Raw genomic sequence first — 23878 nt, forward strand, 5'->3', positions numbered from 1 at the left:
CTTCTGACAAGATGTAAGGGGAATCCTCTCTTTCTCTCTCTTGGACTAACATGTAAATGTTCCCAATTTTCCTGACTAAAGTTTAAAATTTTTTTTAAAAAATTAACTTTTTACTCTTCTGACAGGGCATCAGCATTATTGTTACCTGTTACCCTATGATAAGCTTTAGAAGAAACAGTATACATGATAAGTTATACTGTCAAGACTATTTATCTACTAAAGGACAATTATCATCCCCTTGACGACCTTTAAGACTCATCAATCAAGCAAACACAGTAAAACTTAAGGTTAACTTAGGCCCCATTAAAATCCTTAGTATTTCCTTCCTAACAAGATCAGATTCCATAAATTAGTTCAGATACAACAATGACACTCAGCACTTTAACAGCTGGGAGAAAGTCTAAACCCATAAAAAAGGGACTATAAAAGCTGGATGAGGGCAAGAAAATGACTCACTTAATGGTTGCCTTTTTGGCCACTATCAGGCCACCCCATCATCCAGGATCCTAGACAGGGAATCCTTGGGTTCTCCCATAGATAATATGGGCCTAGACCTCTAACATCCCACTCTCCACCATCACTGGTCACACCCACTGGGAATGTCATCATAAACCCCTTGGTGGGCTTCTTCAGGATTGTACTCTCTCTAAGAAATGGCGATAGTAGGACTGCCCAGCTCTAAAAGGAGACTGGATCATCCTACTCTGCCATTCAAAAAAGACTGGTTCTGAAATGAGTGCAGCCTAAAATATTCCCAACAGTGACCATGAGCTATGAGCTCAGGCTGACAGGAACTCAGAAGTTACACAGGCTTCTGTGCTAAATGTGAACATATATGGGCCCTGGGTCAGATCATTGTGGTAAACAGTTAATTGCATTTATATACTTTCTTCAAGTTTGCGAGCAACTCTGCCTAATCCTACTTCCTACTTCTACTCACCTCTGACACCATCTTCCCAGACAATATTTCCAGCCCACCCCCATGTTAGCTATTAAGCACAAGCAAAGATTAAGACACAGGCACCTAGGAACATTTCTAAAACAGACATCCTTCAACGCAAAGGTCCCTAATTTCATCTGCTTTATTCCTACTCTACTGTTCCTATTTATTAAATATTTTGTCATGTTTTCCATTTTACTCCATTTCAGCTACCAAGTTCCAGATGCTACTATGATTCCATCCTGACTTTTCTGGGCAAATAACCTTACTAATGCTTGTTAGAACCTACCCTACTACAAAGATTCAAACAAGCCAGGGGTATGGATCAACCTGCCAATGCCCATGACCAGCAAAGAAGCAATTATATAAATCGTAACTCCCACCTTCTGTACCCCCCAAAAAAATTTGGTCCAGACACACAGAGGGGTAAACAATAGAAGTTTCCAATAGAGGGGTGAGACACAGAACTTTGTGGTGTGAACCATATGGAATTATTTTATAATCTTGCAAATAAATATTAAATCACTAATTTTAAAAAAATGGAATATCAGAAACCAGAGTTCCTTTGTGACTTTGTAGCTTAAGTAGCTGAAACTCTCAACCTCAAAATCCTTATGTAAAATAGAAATAAAACTGTAAAACATGTGTATTTTTTACCCTTTAATATAGAGATAGAAGGAAACTATGGGGGGGATAGAGAGAGACAGAAAGGAGAGATACCACCATGAATCTTCCTCTCCCTGCACCCTTATTCTCAAAGATGGGGACTGACTGTTGGATTTTTTTCTCATTGATTTATAAGATATATATATATATATATGAAATATCTGCCAGTAGTGTTATTGCAGAGGCTCAGTGACAACTCCACTGATCCCAGTGATCATTTACTCACCTACCTACCTACCTACCTACCCATCTTCCTTCCTTTCTTTTTAATAGAAACAGAGAAAGAGGGGAAGAGAGCACCAGCAGCACTGCTCCAATGCTTGTGAAACCACCTCACCACCCCCTTCCATTGCATGTGGGGATAAACGGCTTGAACCTAGGTCCTTGTATATGGTAGGTAACATGTGTCTTCTACCTGGTGTGCCACCACCTGGTCCAAATGCTAGAAAATAAAGACCACTTCTTGTTTATAGCATACACCCCCTTTCCAATTAACAGTACTTTAAAAATGATTTTATTTATTTATTCATGAGAAATGATAGAAAAGAAAGAACCAGACTGGTTCTGGTCCATGTGCTGCATGGACTGAACCCTGGACTACTTACCTGTACTTTATAGTGATTTTGGATGAAGAAAATGCTTTGGTTCCTAGTTACATGGATTTGTGATCTTTTTTCAGGGAATACTTTCAAATGACTTCCTCATGTTGCAGTATATAAGTCCTTTTTAAAAAAAGTAGAAGCATAAAGAGGGTGAAAAAGGCCACAGCACCAAAATTTCTTCAATGCAATAGAGGCTAGAACCTGGGTAGTGAGCATGGCAAAGCAAATCACTATACAAGGAAGCTATTTTGCTGGCCAGTGTTCCCAGTCTTTGCTTCTTTGTAGTCTTCCCATTTCTTCCTTCCATTGCCCAGCTCCCAAATATATGAAAGGAGGCCACAAGGGGGCGCCGAGCAGGTAGCTCTCGCAGCCCCAGAGCTCACAATTCAGCCCCAGGGAGTAGAGACTTCTAACTGAAAGGAAATGAGATGAAGGCAGTTTGCTCAAGCAGAGCCTCAAAGAGCCTTGCAGCTGTGTCCCTCTGCAGCCAAACTGGAAAGGCACATGGCTCTGCTGTGAGGCTCCAGACCACAGGTGCATGTGGGTGTCCAGGGGCAGGGCTAGGAACCCATGCTGTCAGCAGAGACAGATGTCTCTTCTAAGAGACACCTATTTATCTTTTTTGGGGGGAAAACAGTGTTTTTTCTAAGCAAAACAGAATAGAATCCTGACTCTATTTACCATGACAAATAACACAGACATACATACCTCAAACTAAGATTAATGGGGGATTTCTTTTTAAAATTTCTTTACTGGGGGATTAATGCTTTACAGTCGAAAGTAAATACAATAGTTTGTACATGCATAACATTTCTTTTTTCCACATAACAATACAACCCCCCACTAGGACCTCTGTCATCCTTTCCCAGGACCTGTACCCTCCCCCACACCCACTCCAGAGTCTTACTTGGGTGCAATACAGCAATTCCAGTTCAGGTTCTACTTGTGTTTTCTCTTCTGATCATGTTTTCAACTTCAGCCTGAGAGTGAGATCATCCCATATTCATTCTTCTGACTTATTTCACTTAACATGATATCTTCAAGCTCCATCCAAGATGGGCTGAACACAGTGAAATCACTGTTTTTTTTTTATAACTGAGTAGTATTCCATTGTGTATATATATACCACATCTTGCTCAGCCACTCATCTGTTGTTGGACACCCAGGCTGCTTTCAGGTTTTGGCTATTACAAATTGTGCTGCTATGAACATAGGTATACACAAATCTTTTTGGATGGATGTGTTGGGTTCCTTAGGATATATCCCCAGGAGAGGAATTACAGGATCATAGGGTAGACCAATTTCTAGCCTTCTGGGAGTTCTCCAGACTGCTCTCCAAAGAGGTTGGACCAATTTACATTCCCATCAGCAGTGCAGGAGAATTCCTTTGACCTCACCTCTCCAGCATTTACCTGTTACTGCTACGTTTCCTGGTGTATGACATTCTCACAGGAGTCAAATGGTAACTCATTGCTGTCTTTATTTGCATTTCTTACATTCCCATCAGCAGTGCAGAATTCCTTTGACCTCACAACCTCTCCAGCATTTACCTGTTACTGCTATGTTTCCTGGTGTATGACATTCTCACAGGAGTCAAGTGGTATCTCATTGCTGTCTTTATTTGCATTTCTCTGACAATCAAAGACTTGGAGCATATCTTCTTTCCTTTTTTTTTTTTAATATTTATTCCCTGCCCTTGTTTTATTATTCTAGTTATTGTTGTTACTGATGTTGTCATTGTTGGATAGGACAGAGAGAGGAGGGGAAGACAGCACTTGTTCTATTCTCCTTAAAAATGTGGTTGGGTCTGTCTCCCCCCCACCCCCTCCATTTCTCTCTGGCCTATCTAACAATTATGACATCAATAACTACAACAACAATAAAAAAAGAACACAGAAAACAAAAGGGAAAATAAGTAAATATAAAAATGTTTTTTAATGTGGTTCGGATCTTGATGGGAATAGCATTAAATTTGTATATGGCTCTGGGTAGTATATTCATTTTAATGATGTTAATTTTTCCATCCCATGAACATGGAATATCTTTCCACTTCTTTGTGTCTTTTTCAATTACCTTGAGTAGTGACTCATAATTTTCAGTATGTAAGTCTTTCACTTCTTTGGTTAGGTTTACTCCTAGAGCTTTTATTGTGTTTGTTGCTATAGTAAAAGGAATTGATTTCTGGATTTCATCTTCTTCTAACTTAGTGTCTGCATAAAGGACTTTACGTTAATTTTGTAGCCTGCCACCTTACTCTATTGCCTGATAATTTCCAAAAGTTTCTTGCTGGATTCTTTAGGTTTTTCTATGTATACTATCATGTCATTTGCAAATAGTGAGCTTGACTTCTCTTCCAATCCCATTCTTTGCTCCTTCCTGATTGCTATGGCAAGAACTTCCAACACTATGTTGAATAGTAATGGTGATAGTGAGCAGCCCTGTCTGGTAAATGATCTGAGGGAAAATGCTTGCAGTTTTTCACCACTGAATATGATGTTGGCTGTAGGTTTGCTATATATAGACTCCACTATCTTGAGGAATTTTCCATCTATCCCTATTTTTTGTAGTGTTTCGATCATGAATGGATGTTGTGTTTTGTCAAAGGCTTTCTCTGCATCTACTGATATAACCATGTAGTTTTTGGTCTTGCTTTTTTTTTTTTTATTTATAAAAAGGAAACACTGACAAAAACCATAGGATAAGAGGGCTACAACTCCACACACTTCACGTGACCAGAAGTCTGTATCCCATCCCCTCCCCTGATAGCTTTCCTATTCTTTATCCTTCTGGGAGAATGGAGCCAGGGTCATTATGGAGTGCAGAAGGTGGAAGGTCTGCTTCTGTAACTGCTTCCCCAGTGAACAGGGGCATTGGCAGGTTGATCCATATTCCCAGCCTGTCTCTCATTCTCTAGTGGGGCAGTGTTCTGGGGAAGCAGGGCTCTAGGACACATTCGTGGGGTCGCCTGCCCAGGGAAGTCCAGTTGGCATCATGTTAGCATCTTCAGAACCTGGTGGCTGAATAAGAAGTTAACATATAGAGCCAAAAAAATTGTTGACTAATCATGAACCTAAAGGCTGGAGAACTTCTTTTAAGTCTTGGTTAATTCTGTTTGGGACCCTCTGGGCTTCTTGAATCTTTGTCTTTTATGTTGTCTAGACTAGAGAAGTTCTCAGCTATTATGTGCTATAGATTGCTTTTTTCTCCTCCCTTCCTTCCTCTGGTAAGCCAACAATGCGTATATTATTTCTTTTGAAGTCATCCCATATGCCTCTGTTGTTGTTTTCAGTATCTCTTAATCTCTTTTTGAGATCTCTTACTTCTTTTTTAGTTGTCTCTAATTCATCCTTGATGTTGCTAATTCTGTTCTCAGCCTCATTTATTCTTCTTTCTCACCTCTTCTGTTTTCTGGAGTTCATCATCTATTTTGTTACCCTGTTCTGATACTGTTTTAGCTTGTTCAGCTAGTTTGTGTTCTTAGCTCAGCTATTTCAGCTTTCAGCTCTCTAATAACCTTGAGATAATTAGTGTTTTCTTCCAGAGTCTCATTTGTTGTTTCTGCATTTCTGGTGACAATTCTTTCAAACTCTTTAGTCACTCCTGTGATTATTTCTTTAACTAGTGTTTGGATGTTGACCTCATTATTCTGTGCTTCAACCTGTGGGGGGCTTTTAGCTAGACTTCTGTCTTAGTTCATTTCTCCAATATTTCTTGGTTTAACCATTCTATATAGTATGTTATGAGGTCCCTCTCTCAATACTTTAACTTTATTTTTATTTATTTATTTATTCCCATTTGTTGCCCTTGTTTTTTTATTGTAGATATTATTGTTGTTATTGATGTTGTCATTGTTAGATAGGACAGAGAGAAATGGAGAAAGGAGGGGAAGACAGAGAGGGGAAGAGAAAGATACCTGCAGACCTGCTTCACCACTTGTAAAGCAACTTACCCGCAGGTGGGGAGCTGGGGGGCTCGAACCAGGATTCTTATGCCAGTCTTTGTGCCACCTATGCTTAACCTGCTGCACTACTGCTGGACTCCCTCTCAATACTTTTCAAATTACTAATCACTCTTGCCTAGATTGACTTGTGTCTAAGTAAAGTACTTAAAGAGTTCACAGTTGTGGAAATTAACAGTTTTTTCAATCCCTGAGTTGGAGCAGTGTCTGTTAAATCCTCTTTTGCTCTTTTTCTTCCCTGTAGACTATGGGAGCCTGAGGGCTTTTTAACTGTAAGTAGGCTTCTTATATTAATCACTCACTCTGGTGATATAGTGGCTTCCCAAAGTGGTTCTAGTCCTGTCTTGTTGTGGTCCCAGGTAATTTCCTTTGGTATTCCTACTTGACCCGGGAGAGGAGACATAAACTTTCTATAAATAGGATGTATATATTATGGTGTGGTAGGTGGATGGAACAATGAAGTCAAAAGCATGAAGTCCCAATTTCAATTCCTGATATCATATGTGCCAGAGTGATGCTCTGGGTCATTCTCTCTCCCTTCGTCCCCCCTCCCTTACCTCTTCTCTCATAAATCTTAGGAAAATAGCACAGGAAAAGAAGGCAGGAAATGAAGACATTCAATGCCTTGTATTTCTATAATCTCAACTTTGATACTCTCCCAATGTCCTTATCCCCTACAATTGAAATGGTTCCTGCACTTTCAAGAAAACAGCTCTGAAGTCCCAGGTTCAATCTTCAGCACCACCATAAGCCACAGGTGAGCAGTGCTTTCGGGGGTGAGGTTGATCCCCTCTGAAGTTTCCAGAGAGATGGGCTTGAATTTCATCCCTTCCATGTTAAACAACATAGTGACTACAGGTTAGGGTTAGGTTTATAATAAAATGTCTCTTCTCTCTGGCCTCCCTTCTTTCAGATTAAGGGGGAAAATTTGGCCCAGAGAGACCACTTGAGTATTACACATAATCGAGATCTGGTTCATCCCCAGGAGCCAAACATAAGAAATTCAGACACATGCTACATATATGCAATATGATAACTCATGGAATTAAGCCAAATGATCAAAACCAGTCACCAGAGGGCAGAAATATTTATGAGGCATCCAGAGTAGTCAAAATCACAGAGAGATAAGATAAAGTTCTACAGGCTGAATTAATGGCTGCAAAAACGAGCTTTTTTTTTTTTCTCCCCATATTCTCCCCAAACTGATGGGCAAAAATCCCATAGGGTCTGTGTAAGGGGAGATGATGGATTACTGTGTAACAGAGACAAGGTTTAAGTTAACCAAGATGGGACAGTTCTGTGGCCGAGGAAGTGGTACAGTGGATAAAGCAGTGGACTCTCAAGTATGAGGTCCCAAATTCAATCCTAGGCACCACCTGTGCTATAAGGGAGGAGATGGGAAAGAGCTAGAGATGAATGGTTATTTATTTATTTATTTATTTATTACAATCTCTGGCTTATGGTAGTACAGGGGATTGAACTTAGGACCTGGAAGGATCAGGCATGAGAGTCTCTGTTTGCATAACTATTATGCTCTCTCCCCGGCTTGAGATAAATGGTTATGATGTAAGTGTACTCAGGGACCTACATGATTCAAGTGATTTCATTTTAGGTCTATTTGACCACAATAAAACATTATCTATTGAGATTACTGCTTGCTATAACTCCACTACAGAAATCAAAGGATCTTATCTCATCTATCCATATGAGATAAATTAAGCTGACATTGAACCCAAGTCTCATTTCTCAGATGGAATCTCTAGAACCCAGATTTCTTCCAGGCTCCAGAGTGCTGAAAAACAGGACGGGGGGGGGGGGGGGGGGGGCCTGAGTGGTGGCGCACCTGATGGAGTCCACATGTTACAAAGGCTGGGTTTGAGGCCCAGCTCTTTCTCCTCTTCCTCATTTCTCATTAATAAATGAAATATTAAAAAATAAATCTTAAAATATAAATTTTAAGTAAATAAACCAGAAACAAGCCCTAGAGTGACTTATGCCCCTTCTCTCCCACTTGCTCTTTTTTCTGTTAAGATTTTGTTTGTTTATGAGAAATAGAAGAAGAGAAAAATCAAAGCATAATTCTGGCACATGTGATACTGGGGTTGAACACAGGACCTCACATTTGAGATAATTCCTTTTCCACTGCCCCTCCTTCCAGACCACATTTTACTCAATCTAAATAATGAATACATTTGTTTGTTGCTCAGTAAGTGGCATGACTACATAACAGGTGTAAGGTCCTCACCTCCATTCATACACTATGTGACTGATACACCAATGACAAAGTAAGTGCTTTCTGTATTTCTTAAAACCCTCTCCTCATAGACTAGCCTATCCTCAAGCCAGCCATCAGCAAGCACTGCAGGATTTCTAAGATTCCACCTCAGTGCTGAGCATGTACAGACTACATCCCTGTTATTCAAGTTCAATAAAGCCTATACCGTCCACATGGTCCACAGGGAAAATCACTCTGCTGTTCCAACCTCCACAGGTTAAGCAGAATTGGGGTCACACTGCTCCCTACAAATGAGGGTAGGGCTCTGGACAAACTGGGGTTCTAGCCCCAAAGAGGTTAGTGGGAGGGGGAAGGGGGAAGGGGAGACAGAAGGGGGAAGAAGGGGAAAGAAGGGGAAAGAAGGGGGAAGAAGGGGGAAGGGGGGAGGGGAGGGGGAAGGGGGGAGGGGAGGGGGAAGGGGGGAGGGGAGGGGGAAGGGGGGAGGGGAGGGGGAAGGGGGAGGGGAGGGGGAAGGGGGGAGGGGAGGGGGAAGGGGGGAGGGGAGGGAGAGGGAGAGGGAAGAGGGGAGGGAGGGGGAGAGGGAAGAGGGGAGGGAAAGGGAAAGGGAGGGGGGAGGGGAAGAGGGAAGAGGGGAGGGAGGGGGAGAGGGAAGAGGGGAGGGAAAGGGAAAGGGAGGGGGGAGGGGAAGAGGGAAGAGGGGAGGGAGGGGGAGAGGGAAGAGGGGAGGGAAAGGGAAAGGGAGGGGAGGGGGGAGGGGGAGAGGGAAGAGGGGAGGGAGGGGGAGAGGGGAGGGAGGGGAAGAGGGAAGAGGGGAGGGGAAGGGAAAGGGAGGGGGAGGGAGGGGAAGGGAGGGGAGAGAGAGGGAGAGGTAGAGAGAGAGATGAAACCAAAATATCAGTATCACTCTGGCACATATGATGCTAGGGACTGAATTTGGGGCCTCATGCTGGAGAGTCCAATGCTTTATCCACTGCACCACCTTCCAGGTCATATCACTTTTCTTTTTACTAGGTCTTAAAGAGTTAAATGTCTATCTAGGTCCTGGGCTTAAATTAACCAAGCTTTGCTTTTAGGGAAGGATCCTCATTTCTCAAGTATTTCCCATGTATTTTTATCCATAAATGCCACCAGCTCCTCTCCCAGATTTCAAGTAAAAGGGAAGGTAGCTGGCCCTGTCAAATTTGGATCTATGGGCGTTGGGAGTGGGATGGTAGTGCAGTGGGTTAAGCACACATGGCGTGAAGCGCAAGAACCAGCCTAAGGATCCCAGTTCGAGCCCCTAGCTCCCCACCTGCAGGGGAGTGGCTTCACAGGCGGTGAAGCAGATCTACAGGTGTGTTTCTCTCCTCCTCTGTCCATTTCTCTCTGTCCTATCCAACAATGACGACATCAATAACAACAACAATAATAACTACAACAGTAAAACAATAAAGGCAACAAAAGGAAATAAATAAATAAATAAATACCCCAAAAAAGGATCTGCATGCATTCTTTATTTAGTTTCCTGTATGGGTCTAGTAGGTACTTTGTCAAGGTCACTGCTGGGCAGCAACACAGGACTCAGTCCTCAGCTGGGGGCAGCCAGAGGCCGCCTGACTGTACATTAAGGTCATAAAGCAGAGCTGATCATAGCTCCACTGACCAGAGTTCCTCAGACAAACATGAGGACCCTAGAGAATTCATCAACCTTTTCTCCCAGAAAATCCACTATATATACCAAGGCAAGGCAAGGGATCAGGGGCAAGGAGAAAGAAGGCTTTGTGTCAGTGAGGCCCTGAGTTTGATGCCAAGCACCACATCTGATGGAGTGGCACTCTGATATGTGTGTGTGTCTGGCTGTCTCAGCTCATACCAAAATTTAGAGATTTTTTTTTTAATCTGCTCTTCCCAATGTTGTCATCTGAAACACTGGCAGGCTCAAGTCTGAGGTGGGTCCCCACACATGGGGTAACCACTGTGCACCATCATCTGTGGTGAATAGCCAGGATCATTCACAGGCATCCTATAGTGAACACAGCCAGATCCCACCCCAGCCCTAAGCAAAGACAGTTCCTCCCTCCCATGAGTGTGTGTGAGTCAGGAAGAACCTTCCAGAACAAAGGTGAAAGGATTCTGAGAATCATAAACAAGAAGGAAAAAACAAAACAAGAACAGGGCCAGCAGGAGGTTCACCTGGTAAACATGTTACTATGGACATGTGGAACACCTGCAGGGGAAAGCTTCAGAGTGGTGGAGTGATGTTGAGGTTTCTCTCTCACCCTCTATCTAGAGGAAAGGGGGAAAATGGCCACCAGGAGTGGTGGAGTCCTATAGGCACTAAACCCCAGTGGCAAAAAAAAAAAAAGAGAGAGAGAGAGAGAAGGAGGAGAGGGTGGGGGTGGAGGGTAGATAGCATAATGGTTATGCAACCAGACTCTCATGCCTGAGGCTCCAAAGTCCCAGGTTCAATTCCCCACCATAAGCCAGAGCTGAGCAGTGCTCTGGTTTAAAAAAATAAAAAGAAAAAAAGAAAAAGGAGAGGGGAGGGGAGGGGAGGAGAGGAGAGGGGAGGGGAGGGGAGGGGAGGGGAGGGGAGGAGAGGGGAGGGGAGGGGAGGGGAGGAGAGGGGAGGGGAGGGGAGGGGAGGAGAGGGGAGGGGAGGGGAGGAGAGGGGAGGAGAGGGGAGGAGAGGGGAGGGGAGGGGAAGAGAGGGGAGGGGAGGGGAGTCCAGGGGAGGGGAGGGGAGGAGAGTCAAGGGGAGGGAAGGAGAGTTGAGGGGAGGGGAGGAGAGTTGAGGGGAGGGGAGGAGAGTTGAGGGGAGGGGAGGAGAGTCGAGGGGAGGGGAGTCGAGGGGAGGGGAGTCGAGGGGAGGGGAGTCGAGGGGAGGGGAGTCGAGTCGAGTCCCACCATTGGACATTTTCAGTTGAGTTCTCCAAACCCCTTCTAGCTTCCCCGGGAAACCTAGCCATTGGCAGACAACCAGACTGACAATGCTAAAGAGACTGACTGAAAATGAAAAGTGGCCCCAGGATATTGTCCTCAGTCCTCAGAATCTGGAGAGTCTAGTGGCAAGAGAGCAGATCTGACTGTCACAGACTAAGCCCCGAGGTGGCTGGATGCCTGCAGCACAGGGGCTAAGTGATAGATATCACCTCATGCTTGGTGGGGGGAGGGGCTATAAACAAATCAAAGCAGATAAAAGGCAGATTCCATTGGAAATGTCTGTCTTCTTCAAAAACAGAAAGCAATTTATTCTTGGGGTGGAGGGGGTCACCATAGTTATTAATGGATGAGTCTCAGTGTCTGCATGGTCTCCTGATGGCCTGTGCCTGTCTGTCTGTCTGTCTATCTCTCTCTCTCTCTCCTCTCTCAGTCTCTTTTATTTATTATTATTTTATTTTGTTTACCAGAGCACTGCTCAACTCTGGCTTACAGTGGTGGTGGTGGGGTTTGAACCTGGGGCTTTGAAGCCTCAGTCATGAGTTTCTTTGCATAACCATTATGCTATCTACCCCCACCAGTCTCTCCTTAATAGAGGGTGAAGGATAAAGAGAGAAGAGATGCCTGCAGCACTGCTCCACACTCCAGGGACTTCTCCCTTACAGGTGAGCCTGGATGCTGGAATGGCAACAACATCCCAAATAAACAAACGGAGGGAGAGGAAGAGGTCGTAGATAGGAGCAAGAATGTGCTGGGCAACAACATCGAAGCCTAACTGCAGGGCACTGAGGTCAAATCAGTCCCAGGGCAGAGTCCCTCATCCTTTATCAGGGGTGTGGCAAGGTGTGGCTGAAGGGGGACACAGCACACTGTTAGCAGTCCAGGCAAGCTGACAGGCAGTACAGCCTAAATGCAGACGGTATGGTGGACAGAAATGTCTCCAACTAGCCCTTCGGGGCAAGTGGACTGTAGTCAGAGGCAGATCATGATGAAAGATCCCAACCAGCACCCCCAAAGAAGACTGCTGTGGGTGAGGGGCCAAGGAAGACTGAGAGCATAGGGATCCCAGGCCAGCAACTACCTTGCACTATGTAGCATCAGAATGCCCTTTATTTCCTTTTCCTTTATTATTATTATTATTTTTCTTTATTGGGGGATTAATGTACAGTTAACAGTAAATACAATAGTTGGCACATGCATAACATTTGTTTCCCACACAACAATACAACCTCTACTAGGTTCTCTGCTATCCTGTCCCAGGACCTGAACTCTTCCCCCCACCCACCCCAGAGTCTCCGTTTCTTTTCTAAATGTCTATTAATATGGGTGTGGGGGGGTGTTAACACAAGGACAAGAGAGTCACTGTGGTATATGTGATGATGGGAATCAAACTGGGGCTTAATGCTTGAGAGCCCAACACTAGCAGGTGCACCACCACCCAAGCCACTTTGTCTCTCTCTTTCATTTTGCTTTTTGTTTGTCTGTTTTTAGATAGGAACAGAGAGGTAGAGAGGCAGAGAGAAAGTGAAAAAGAACACAGTACTGACTCAAACAGAGTTGCACACATGGCAAAGTAATGCACTATCCAATAGGTGAGCTATTTCACCATCCCTTTCTTTGTTTTTAAGACACACACACAAACACACACACACACACATGGATGAGGGAAGCAGAACATCACCCCAGCATATGTGCTTTTGTACTGGGTCCCTGCACCACACACACAGGCATGGACACCTCACCGGGTGTTGGATAGCTCATGTGGGAGGCTCACAAAAGCAGGGCTGAAGCAGAGAGAGGTAGACAGCAGCCAGAGCAGCAGATGGTCATATGGCATATGTTGGCATGAGGCCTCTGTCCCTAAATTGCCGGGCTTGTCAACAGAGCATCCCAATGACCTCAGCTGGGCCCTCGGCTGCCTGCAATGCCACCTGCAGGGTCCTAAACCCACATGCTCATCCTCCCTGTTCCAACTTGGCCATCTGTCCCTCCTGTGTTGTGTCCCCACCACCTGTCACTTACTCAGTCCACTGTCACCACCTCTGCTTATTCATTAGAGACCAGAAATGAAGGAAAACAGGGTCAAGTCCTGGGATGCCTTCTACAAACTGTATGCTTGGGAAGACAGTTCACTCCTGCACCCCAGTTCATGTATGTAAATATATGTGTGTTATTTGAATGAGTGATACAAAGAGTTAGACCAGCTCTGGTTTATGGTGCTGCTTGGGATTAAACCTGGGACATTAGAGCCTCAGGCTTGATGTCCATTTGCATAATAATTATGCTGTCTCCTCAATCCTACACCCGTTTTGTCATGTTCCTGAGGAACAGGTTAAGGGCATGACTCCAAATGCCCTCAGGCCACAAGAAAACAGGACAGATAGTTCTTGATATATATTTTTAAATATTTATTTCCTTTTTGTTGCCCTTGTTTTATTGTTGTAGTTGTTACTGTTGTTACTGATGTCGTCACTGTTGGATAGGACAGAGAAATGGAGAGAGATGGGGAAGACAGAGAGGGGGAGAGAAAGACAGACACTTGCAGAACTGCTGCACCGCCTGTGAAGCGATTCCCCTGCAGGTGGGGAGCCGTGGGCTCCAACATGGATCCTCACACAGGTCCTTGCGCTTTGTGCCATGTGTGCTTAACCCCCTGCGCTACTGCCCAATTCCCCAGTTCTTGATATTTTCCCAAGGCCCAGAAATCTTTTCCCTCTGCAGAAAGGGGGCCTACCTAAATACATAACCTTGTCACCAAACACCCCAAAGAAAGGTCTGTGCCTCTGAGTGTCAGGGCTAAGGTAAGCCCCTCGTACTCAGCTGCCAGGAGAGACATCTGACTCTCAGTGTCTTTTCAATTATTTCATCTGACAAGTGTCCCAGCTCCTGCTGGAGGAGCCCAGAATTGGAAGAAGACTCAATGACATCAACACCTGGCAGGCACACATAAGCAAGGTGACACCATGTGTCACAGTTCAGGGGGCAGGCACTCTGTGACTATCCTCCAGACCCCATAGACAGCTGAGGAGAAACAGGCTGGAATGTCAAATAGGAAATTCAACTGGGGGCAGATGGTAGCACACCTACTTAAGCACACACACTATAGTGTGGCAAGGACCCAGGTTCAAGCCCCTGGTCCCCACCTGCAGGGGGAAAGCTTCATGAGTGGTAAAACAGGTGTCTCCCTCTCCCCTCTCAATTTCTCTGTCTCAATCCAATAATAAACAAATAAATAAATACACAAACACATATATATATGAAAAGAAATTCATCCAAGGGTGAGGTATTGAAAAGAGGAAGATTGTTTCCCCTACCTAATGCCTGTCAAGCTCATTAAAAATTACTGAGGGGCCCAGGAGACAGCACACAAGCATGAAGTCCTGAGTTAAATCCTTAGCATTACATGTACCAGAGGGATGCTCTGAACTTTTTTTTTTTTGCACCTCCAGGGTTTTATCGCTGATGCTTGGTGCCTGCACTATGAATCCACTGCTCCTGGAGACCATTTTTTCCATCTTGTTGCCCTTGTTGTTATTGCTGGACAGGACAGAGAGAAATCAAGAGAGGAAGGGAGAGAAAGAACGACACCTGCAGACCTGCTTCACCACTTGTGAAGTGACCCTGCAGGTGGAGAGCCAGGGGCTCAAACAGGGATCTTTACGCCAGTGCTTCAACCCATGTGCACTTAACCTGCTGCACTACCACCCGGCCCCAACTCTCTGGATCTTTGTCTGTATCTCTCTCTGGGAAAGTCAGCCTGAATTGGTGATGCAGGAAGGAAGGAAGGAAGGAAGGAAGGAAGGAAGGAAGGAAGGAAGGAAGGAAGGAAGGAAGGAAGGGAGGGAGAAGGGAAGGAGGAAGGAAGGAGAAGGGAAAGAGGGAGGAAGGAAGGAAGGAAGGAAGGAAAGAAAGAAGGGAAAAAGGAAAGGAGGGGTAAATATAGTAATAATTATGTAAAGACTCTCATGCCTAAGGCTCCAAAGTCCTTGATTCAATCTGCAACACCACCATAAGCCAGAGCTAAACAGTACCCTGCTGGGGAAGGAAAAACAAACAAACAAACAAACAAAACACAATGATTCAGCTAAACCACTTCTGGGTATTTACCTCAATAATCTGAAAACACTAATTTGAAATAATTTGAATTAACATTGGTGCCCCACTCACAGCAGCAACACTGACAATAGCCATGAAATGGAAAGCACCAGAATGCCTTTCGGCTGGTGACTGGATGAGGAAGGCACAGTCTAGACATGCAGTGGAACACTGCTCAGTGAAGAAAGAAAGAAAGAAAGAAAGAAAGAAAGAAAGAAAGAAAGAAAGAAAGAAAGAAAGAAAGAAAGAAAGGCAGGCAGAAAGAAAGAAAGAAAGAAAGAGGAAGAAAGAAAGAAAGGGAGAGAGAGGGAGGGAGGGAGGGAGAGAGAGAGAAAGAAAGAAAGAAAGAAAGAAAGAAAGAAAGAGGGAGGGAGAGAGAAAGAAAGATAGAGAGGGAGGGAGGGAGAGAGAGATAGAGAAAGAAAGAAAGAAAGAAAGGAAGGAAGGAGAGAGGGAGGGAGGGAAAGAGCAGGAGGGAGGGAGGGAAAGAGCGAGAGGAAGAAAGAGATGTCAAATTATAATGATGCTGCGGCCTGGGAAGTGGCATAAACTCTCAAGCATGACGTCCTAAATTCAATCTCTGGCATCACATATGCCCATAGTGATGTTCTAGTTTTCTTCCTCTCATTAACAACAAAAATTTAAAAGAATATTTATTGGGTTGGGGAATAGTATAATGGTCATGCAAAGAGACTTTCTGCCTCTGAGGCTCTGAGGTCCCAAATTCAATCCCCACACCACAAGGTACAGCTAAGCAGTGCACTGGCAAAAAAATAAATAAATAAGTGCTTATGAGTCTAACACTTTATACACCACCTCCCAGGGTGCGTGCGTGCGTGCGTGCGTGCGTGTGTGTGTGTGTGTACTGTTGTGTGCATGAACCAGGTTCAAGCCCCTCTCCCACTACACTGAAGGAAGCTTGGTGCTGTAGTGTCTGTCTCATTCATTATCTCGTTTGTCTCTCAGTCTGAAAAAGTCAGCCTAGAACAATGAAACCCCAGTGATAGGAAAAATATAATGATGCTCATCTGAAAGCTACACAATATACCAACCAAATGTCACTTAGATACCAAAAAGGGAAAATGCAAAAACTGGGACATGGCTCTGCAGATGCATAAATTCTTACTTCCTGCCTGGGTGAAGTCTATGCCTGTTGGAATATGCTCAACCTCAAGCCATTCTGATACAAGATGCAAACAAACGGGGTCTGGTGTTATATATAAATGCCTTATTTTGGGGTTTTTTTTTTTTTTTGCGGTAAAATAAGTGAAAAGAGTCAGACAGGGAAGCAGGAATGGGTATTGGTGAAACTTTCAGAGTTCTGAGGGGTGCATGCTAGAGCCTCCAGATCACCATGGATCTCATTCCAATGATAACAGGTGTGTCTGTCACTTATTTTATGCGTCTTATGTCCCGCATACAGGGAGCTTGGCTGGCTTGGTCACTTACTGCTCAGGGGAGAAGGGGCCATGACACTACCTTGACTATCCCCTCTCATTTCAGAGTCCTGTGTGAGGAGTCTGGAAGGTGACTCAGTACACTTTTCTACAAGGAAACTTGGAGCCAGTGAAATAGCTCATCTGGATAGTGAGCTATTCTGATATATGCATGATCCAGGTTCAAATCCCAGCCCTCAACTACACGGGGGGGGGGGGGGGGGGCTGCTGTTGCTCTCTGCAGAAAGCCTTTCTGTGGGAACACCTGGCTAGAGTGAGGCCAACAGGTTCTGTTGCACTGAGTATTAAATGCTGAGCATACAGACATAGCCTACTCTTCCAAACATCTGTCTGTGGGGGCTGACAAAATAGCTCACTTGGATAGTGCACTGCCTTGCCATGTGTACAACCCAAGTTTGAGCTCCAGACCATACTACATTAAAGGAAGCTTCTGTTTTTTGCACTCTCTCTCTGCTTCTCTGTCTCTAAAGAAAAAAGAAAAGAAACTGGTTTGAAGCAGGGGGTGTTAACCCAATTATGGCCCTGTGTCAGATTCCATCCTGCTGAGGCATTTAATGAGATCACCCTGGCTACTGTGATGAGAATCAATATATAGGGACATGGAGCAGAACCACGACTGGGAGTGTCTTGTTTTTCTTCCCTCCGCAACAACAGTGAAATCACAACATACACACAATGGGCTTAGACCTCAAGCTAGCTACTACAATCCAGGACAAAAGCTCAGTACACAGGTAGCAAAAGCAGAAATGCACTCACCAACGTTACAAGAGATGTCTCACACCAAAATCAGAAAAGAGATGTATAAAGCACAAGGCTCTAACTGGGAGAGCAAGAAAATCCTAGCATCACAATCCTGTTACCACACACTTCATTTACAACAGTGGAAAAGAAGCAGTAAAAGCTACAAATTGTTGCAGCACCAGACTTTCTAATGACCATATGAAGGTTGGCTGACATAGCTATATTGGAATTCAGCTTCCATAATAACTATTTTTTCTCCCCTTGGTTTTGCTAGTGCTTCACATCTACATGATTCTACCACATTGTTCCTGGTATAATCTTGGTTTTTCATTCCTATTAGATATTTAGTAGACATTAACCATATTGTAAGATTTATAGTTCCACTCTACACCCACCACCAAAGTTCTGTCCCACCAACCACTCTCCAAACAATAAGCTCTATAGTTTCTCATAAAGTCTTACAGACATTTTGGGTACTTCTTATTTGCTGTTTTTGCAAGCTTAAATTTCAGTTCTCTAGATTACACATGAGTGAAACCATCCATCTGGATGTTGCCTTTCACCTCTCTATTTCACTAATCACCTCCAGCATAATCCTCTCCAGTGAAGAACCTTTCTCTTTCCCCCCCCCCAATTTTTCTTTTTTCTTTCTCTCTTTCTCTTTTTTTTTTCTTTTTTTTTGCCTCCAGAGTTATTGCTGGGACTCACCTGCACTAGCAATCCACTGCTCCTGGAGGCTATTTTTCCCTTTGTTGCCCTTGTTGTTTATCATTGTTATTGCTGTTGTTATTGCTGTCTTTGTTGTTGGATAGGACAGAGAGAAATGGAGACAGGAGGGGGAGATGGGGAGAAAAAGACAGACACTTGCAGACCTGCTTCAACGCTTGTGAAGCGACCCCCCCTGCAGGTGGGGAGCTGGGGGCTCAAACTGAGGTCCTTTTGCTGGTCCTTACACTTCTCACTATGGGCACTTAATCTGGTGCACTACTGCCCAGCCCCAAATCTTTTCTTTAAATAAAAGGTGAGAGGCTTGGCAGTAGAGCAGTGGGTTAAGCACATATGGCGCAAAGTGCAAAGACTGGCATAAGGGTCCCGGTTCAAGCCCCGGCTCCCCACCTGCAGGGGGATCACTTCACAAGCTGTCAAGCAAATCTGCAGGTATCTATCTTTCTCTCCCCCTCTGTTTTCCCCTCCTCTCTCCATTTCTCTTTGTCCTATCCAATAACAATTACAGCAATAATAATAACAATAAACAAGGGCAACAAAAAAGGGGGGGAAATAGCCTCTAGGAGCAGTGGATTCATATTGCAGGCACCAAACCCAAACAATAATCCTGGAGGCAAATTAAAAAAAAAAAAAGTGAGATGCAAAGAGAGGAGAGATTCCATATCACTGCCTGTGAAGCTTCCCAAATGGTGATCAGGGGCTCAAACTCAGGTCTACAAGTATGTTAAAAAGTTTACACTTATGACAACCATTCAGCTTCATCACTCGGGTGAGATCTTTCCTTTCATAGTATTCTCTAATTCCATTCCAGGTGGTTCACTTCCTAACAAAGTCCCAAAACCCAGATATAGACCAGGTCCCCTGAGATAGAGCATATGCTCACATGTATCTAGGGCAAAATATATACCTGAAAGCAAAAGTAAACAATAGTCTGCAGTGAGTACCCCCCAACACTTCATCTGCACTATTCCAGCCTTTAAGTCCATGATTGTTCAACAATTTGTTTGGCTTTGTATGTTAACTCTCTTTTCAGCCATCAGGTTCCAGATGCCAGCATGATGCTGACCAGACTTCCCCACCAATGTGTCCTGGAGCTCTGCTTCCCCAGAGACCCACCCTACTAGGGAAAGAGAGTGGCAGACTGGGAGTATGGACCGACCAGTCAACGCCCATGTTCAGCAATTACAGAAGCCAGACCTTCCACCTTCTGCATCCCACAATGACCTTGGGTCCATACTCCCAGAGGGATAGAGAATGGGAAAGCTAGCAGGGGAGGGGATGGGATATAGAGATCTGGTGATGGGAACTGTGTGGCGTTGTACCCCTTCTGTCCTATGGTTTTGTTAATGTCTCCTTTTTTAAATGAATAAAAAAAATTTTTTAAAGTGTACACTTTACTGGGTGATCTAGCTCCTATACATGTAGAAGGTGAGTTAGGAGAGTACAGCCATCTCTGGACCAGGGTGGAGGGAATGTGATAGACTTTCCTGGGCAGATGACCTCACCAATATGCCCTGGAATCCCACCTCCCCAGAGCCCTGCTCCACTAGGTAAAGACAGGAACAGGCTGGCAGTATAGATCAACCTGTCAATGCCCATTTCCAGTGAAGAAGCAATTACAGATGTTGGTATGCTTCTAATTCTGCTTTTAAAAACCCCTTCTGTTTCATTTGGTTTAATCCCCCCTGCATTCTATTTACATAACACTGTATTCTATTTACATAACCTCTGTTAACAAGCACCACCTCCCACCAGGGCATTGGTGGTTCAGTGGTAGAATTCTTGCCTGGTCGGCCCCCTCTCCTTGTCATACCCTGATTTTCACCAGTCACTTTTCTCTCCACCATCTCTGCATCACATCCTGTTCCCACCCTACTGGGCTAGTATATTTATAAGGACAAGATTGTTTGTAGTTTTTAGTTTAGCTTAGCTTGGTATAGATTGCGCTGCGTCCTGCATGAATAAAGAGATACTGCGTACAACCCAGCCATGAGTCCCGGGTCATCTGAAGCCAGCCCGGCGAAAACAACATACAGAAGTCAGACCTCCACCTTCTGTACCCTATAAAGATCTATGGTCTATACTCCCAGAAAGATAAAGAATAGGGAAGCTTCCAATGGAGGAGATGAGATACACAGAACTCTGGTATTGGGAACTGTACCCCTCTTACTCCACAATCTCGTTGATTATTATAATCACTACCAAAAAGAATTCAAAGTACCACCAAATAAGGGGGGTTGGGGGTGATTTAAGGGCCAGTGAAACAGCTCACATGGATAGTGAGCTGCTTTGCCATGTGCACAACCCAGCTTTTGTACAATGGTCTCATGCTCTCTGCCTCTTTACCTTCTCTGGTTGTCAAAAAAAAAAAAAATTTATATATATATATATATATATATATATATATATATATCAAAAGGAAAAAATAAAACAAAAGCAGAAAATGTAAGTGTTATGGGACAGTATCAAAAGGAATAGATGAGAGGACAGAATGATGATTATCATGAATTTAAAGATTTATATAGGGCGGGCAAAATAGCTTACTTGGATAGTGCATTTCTTTTATTTATTTATTTAAGAAAAGAGACATTGACAAAACCATAGGGTAGGAGGGGTACAGTTCCACACAATTCCCACCACCTGATCTCCATATCCCCTCCCCTCCCCTGATAGCTTTCCCATTCTCTATCCCTCTGGGAGTATGGACCCAGGGTCGTTGTAGGCTGCAGAAGGTGGAAGGTCTGGCTTCTGTAATTGCTGAACATGGGCGTTGACTGGTCTATCCATACTCCCAGTCTGCCTCTCTCCTTCCCTAGTAGGGTGGGTCTCTGGGGAAGTGGAGCTCCAGTACATATTGGTGGGGTCGTCTGTCCAGGGAAGTCTGGTTGGCATCCTGCTGGCATCCGGAACCTGGTGGCTGAAAAGAGAGTTAACATACAAAGCCAAACAAATTGTTGAATGACCTAAAGACTGGAATAGTGCAGATGAAGTGTTGGGAGGTATTCCCTGCAGGCTCTTGTGTACTTCAGCTTTCAGGTATATATATTTTCCCTAGCTTATGGGCACGTGTGAACATATGCTCTATCTCAGAGGACCTGGACTATATCTAGGTTTGGGGACTTTATTGGGGAGTGGAACACCTGGAATGGAATTAGAGAATACTATGAAAGGAAAGGTCTCACTTGAGTGATGAAGCTGAAGAGTGTGTAGTAAGGTCGTTTATTTGAGCTTTTTTATTTGAGGTGTGCAGTAAGGTCGTTTATTTGAGCTTTTTCTTGTTGTTTGATATGTGACTGTATGGCTATCGAGCCCTGAATGAAAAAGGGTTTCAACCAAGGATAATATATCCTGCTAGACTTTCATACAAACTAGATGGAGGGATCAAAACCTTCTTAGACAAACAACAGTTAAAGGAAGCAACCATCACCAACCGGCCCTGAAAGAGGTGCTAAAAGACCTCTTATAAATAAGAACATAAATATAATACTTGCAACATATCAGAAAAAATAAAAACTTGTTGAACAATGGCACTACAATACATTAAATCCATAATATCAATAAATGTCAATGGCTTAAACTCATCCATCAAAAGGCACAGGGTGGGAGGATGGATCAGAAAGCATAACCCAACCATATGCTGCTTGCAAGAATCCCATCTGACACAACAAGATAAAAACACAGAAAGGATGGAAAACTATCCTACAGGCTAATAGACCACAAAAAAAGGCAGGAACCACCATTCTCATCTCTGACACAATAGATTTTAAATTAAATAAAGTAATAAAAGATAGGCAAGGTCATTACATAATGATTAGAGGATCAATCAGCCAAGAAGACTTAACAATTATTAACATCTATGCACCCAATGAGGGACCATCCAAATACATCAAGCACCTACTCAAAGAACTTCAAAAATACATCAATAGTAATACAATAATAGTGAGAGACTTTAACACCCCACTCTCACACTTAGATCAACAAAGCACAGAATCAACAAAGAAACAAGAGAATTAAATGAAGAGATGGACAGACTAGACCTCTTGGACATTTTCAGAGTTCTTCAACCCCCAAAATTGGAATACATATTCTTTTCAAATCCACACAACACATACTCAAGGATAGACCACATGTCAGGCCAAAGACAGCATCAACATATTCAAGAGCATTTAAATCATCCCAAGTATCTTCTCAGACCACAGCGGAGTAAAGCTAACATTTAACAACAAACAGAAAATTATTGAAAGTCACAGAACTTGGAAACTAAACAACATACTGCTTAAGAACCACTGGGTCAAAGAAACACTCAAGCAAAAAATTCAAATGTTCCTGGAAACAAATGAAAATGAAGACACAAGCTACCAAAATATTTGGGACACAACTAAAGCAGTATTGAGAGGGAAATGGCAACATTTCTTTGTCATGTTGCCAACCCATGTTCAAGCCCAGCCCCCTAGCACTGAAGGAAGCTTCAGGACATCTATCACTCTGGCACATGCAGTATCAGGGATAGAACTCAGGATCTCATGGATGAGGATCCAGCACTTGGACCACTGTGTTACCTCCCAGACTTTGGAACAGATCCTCCGCCCCCCCCACCCCCAATCCACCCCCAGGATTACTGCTCAGGCTCAGTACCTGATACTTATCTGAAAAAATGAAATATTAGCAGAGAAGTTCCACACACTAAGGAAAAAATTAGTCACATGAGTGTAGGGAGCTCAAAGAGCTCTCTGGGTACAGTGGAATCACAGAGGTTTTCATGAAATTTCTGCAGGCAGGACAGGCAAAACCAAAAGCTTTTGTACAGAGCACCTTACTTTGCTAAAAACAAAACGAACAAACAAAAGATGGACAACAGAGAAGAATGAACACTTTCTTCTAGCTTGTTTTAACAAAAGTCACTACAGAATTGGGGGATGGGCCCAGCAGGGTGGGGCAGACTCTACAAACAATGACTTCTGTACTTTAATTTTGGGAGTAGGTTAACTTTCAAATATAGTGATCATTAAATCAAGATCAGAAGACTAAGTCCAGGAAGTAATGCAGTGGATAAAGCATGGACTCTCAAGGATGAGGTTCCAGTTTCTTTACTTTTATTTTTATTATTACTTATTTTCCCTTTTTTTCCTTCTCTTTTTTAAAAAATCTTTATTTAATGGATAGAGACAGCCAAAAATCAAAGAGGGAAGGAGGTGACAGAGCAGGAGAGAGAGACAGAGAGACATCTGCAGCCCTGCTTTCACCACTCATAAAGCTTTCCCCTGCAGGTGGGAAAACCTGGGTCCTTGAGCACTGTAATACAAGCACACAACCAGGTGTGCCACCACCTGCCCACCCCCCCCTTTTTAAAGATTTTATTTGTTTATGAAAAAGATAGGAGGAGAGAGAAAGAACCAGACATCACTATGGCACATGACCTCATGCTTGAGACTCCAAAGCTTTATCACTGCGCCACCTCCTGGGCCACTATTTTCCCTTTTGTTGCCCTTGTTTTATTGTTGTTGTAGTTATTGTTGTTGTTGTTGTTGTTGATGTCGT

General features: G+C 43.8%; 1 protein-coding gene across 1 annotated transcript in view; it reads right to left on the reverse strand.

The window, feature by feature from the left end:
* UCK2 (uridine-cytidine kinase 2) overlaps window positions 1-23878 on the reverse strand; it is a 48386-nt gene that overhangs the window by 16464 nt on the left and 8044 nt on the right. The gene's annotated exons all lie outside the window — the stretch shown is intronic.

This window comes from Erinaceus europaeus, chromosome 9, assembly GCF_950295315.1.
Source record: "Erinaceus europaeus chromosome 9, mEriEur2.1, whole genome shotgun sequence".
NCBI lineage: Eukaryota > Metazoa > Chordata > Mammalia > Eulipotyphla > Erinaceidae > Erinaceus > Erinaceus europaeus.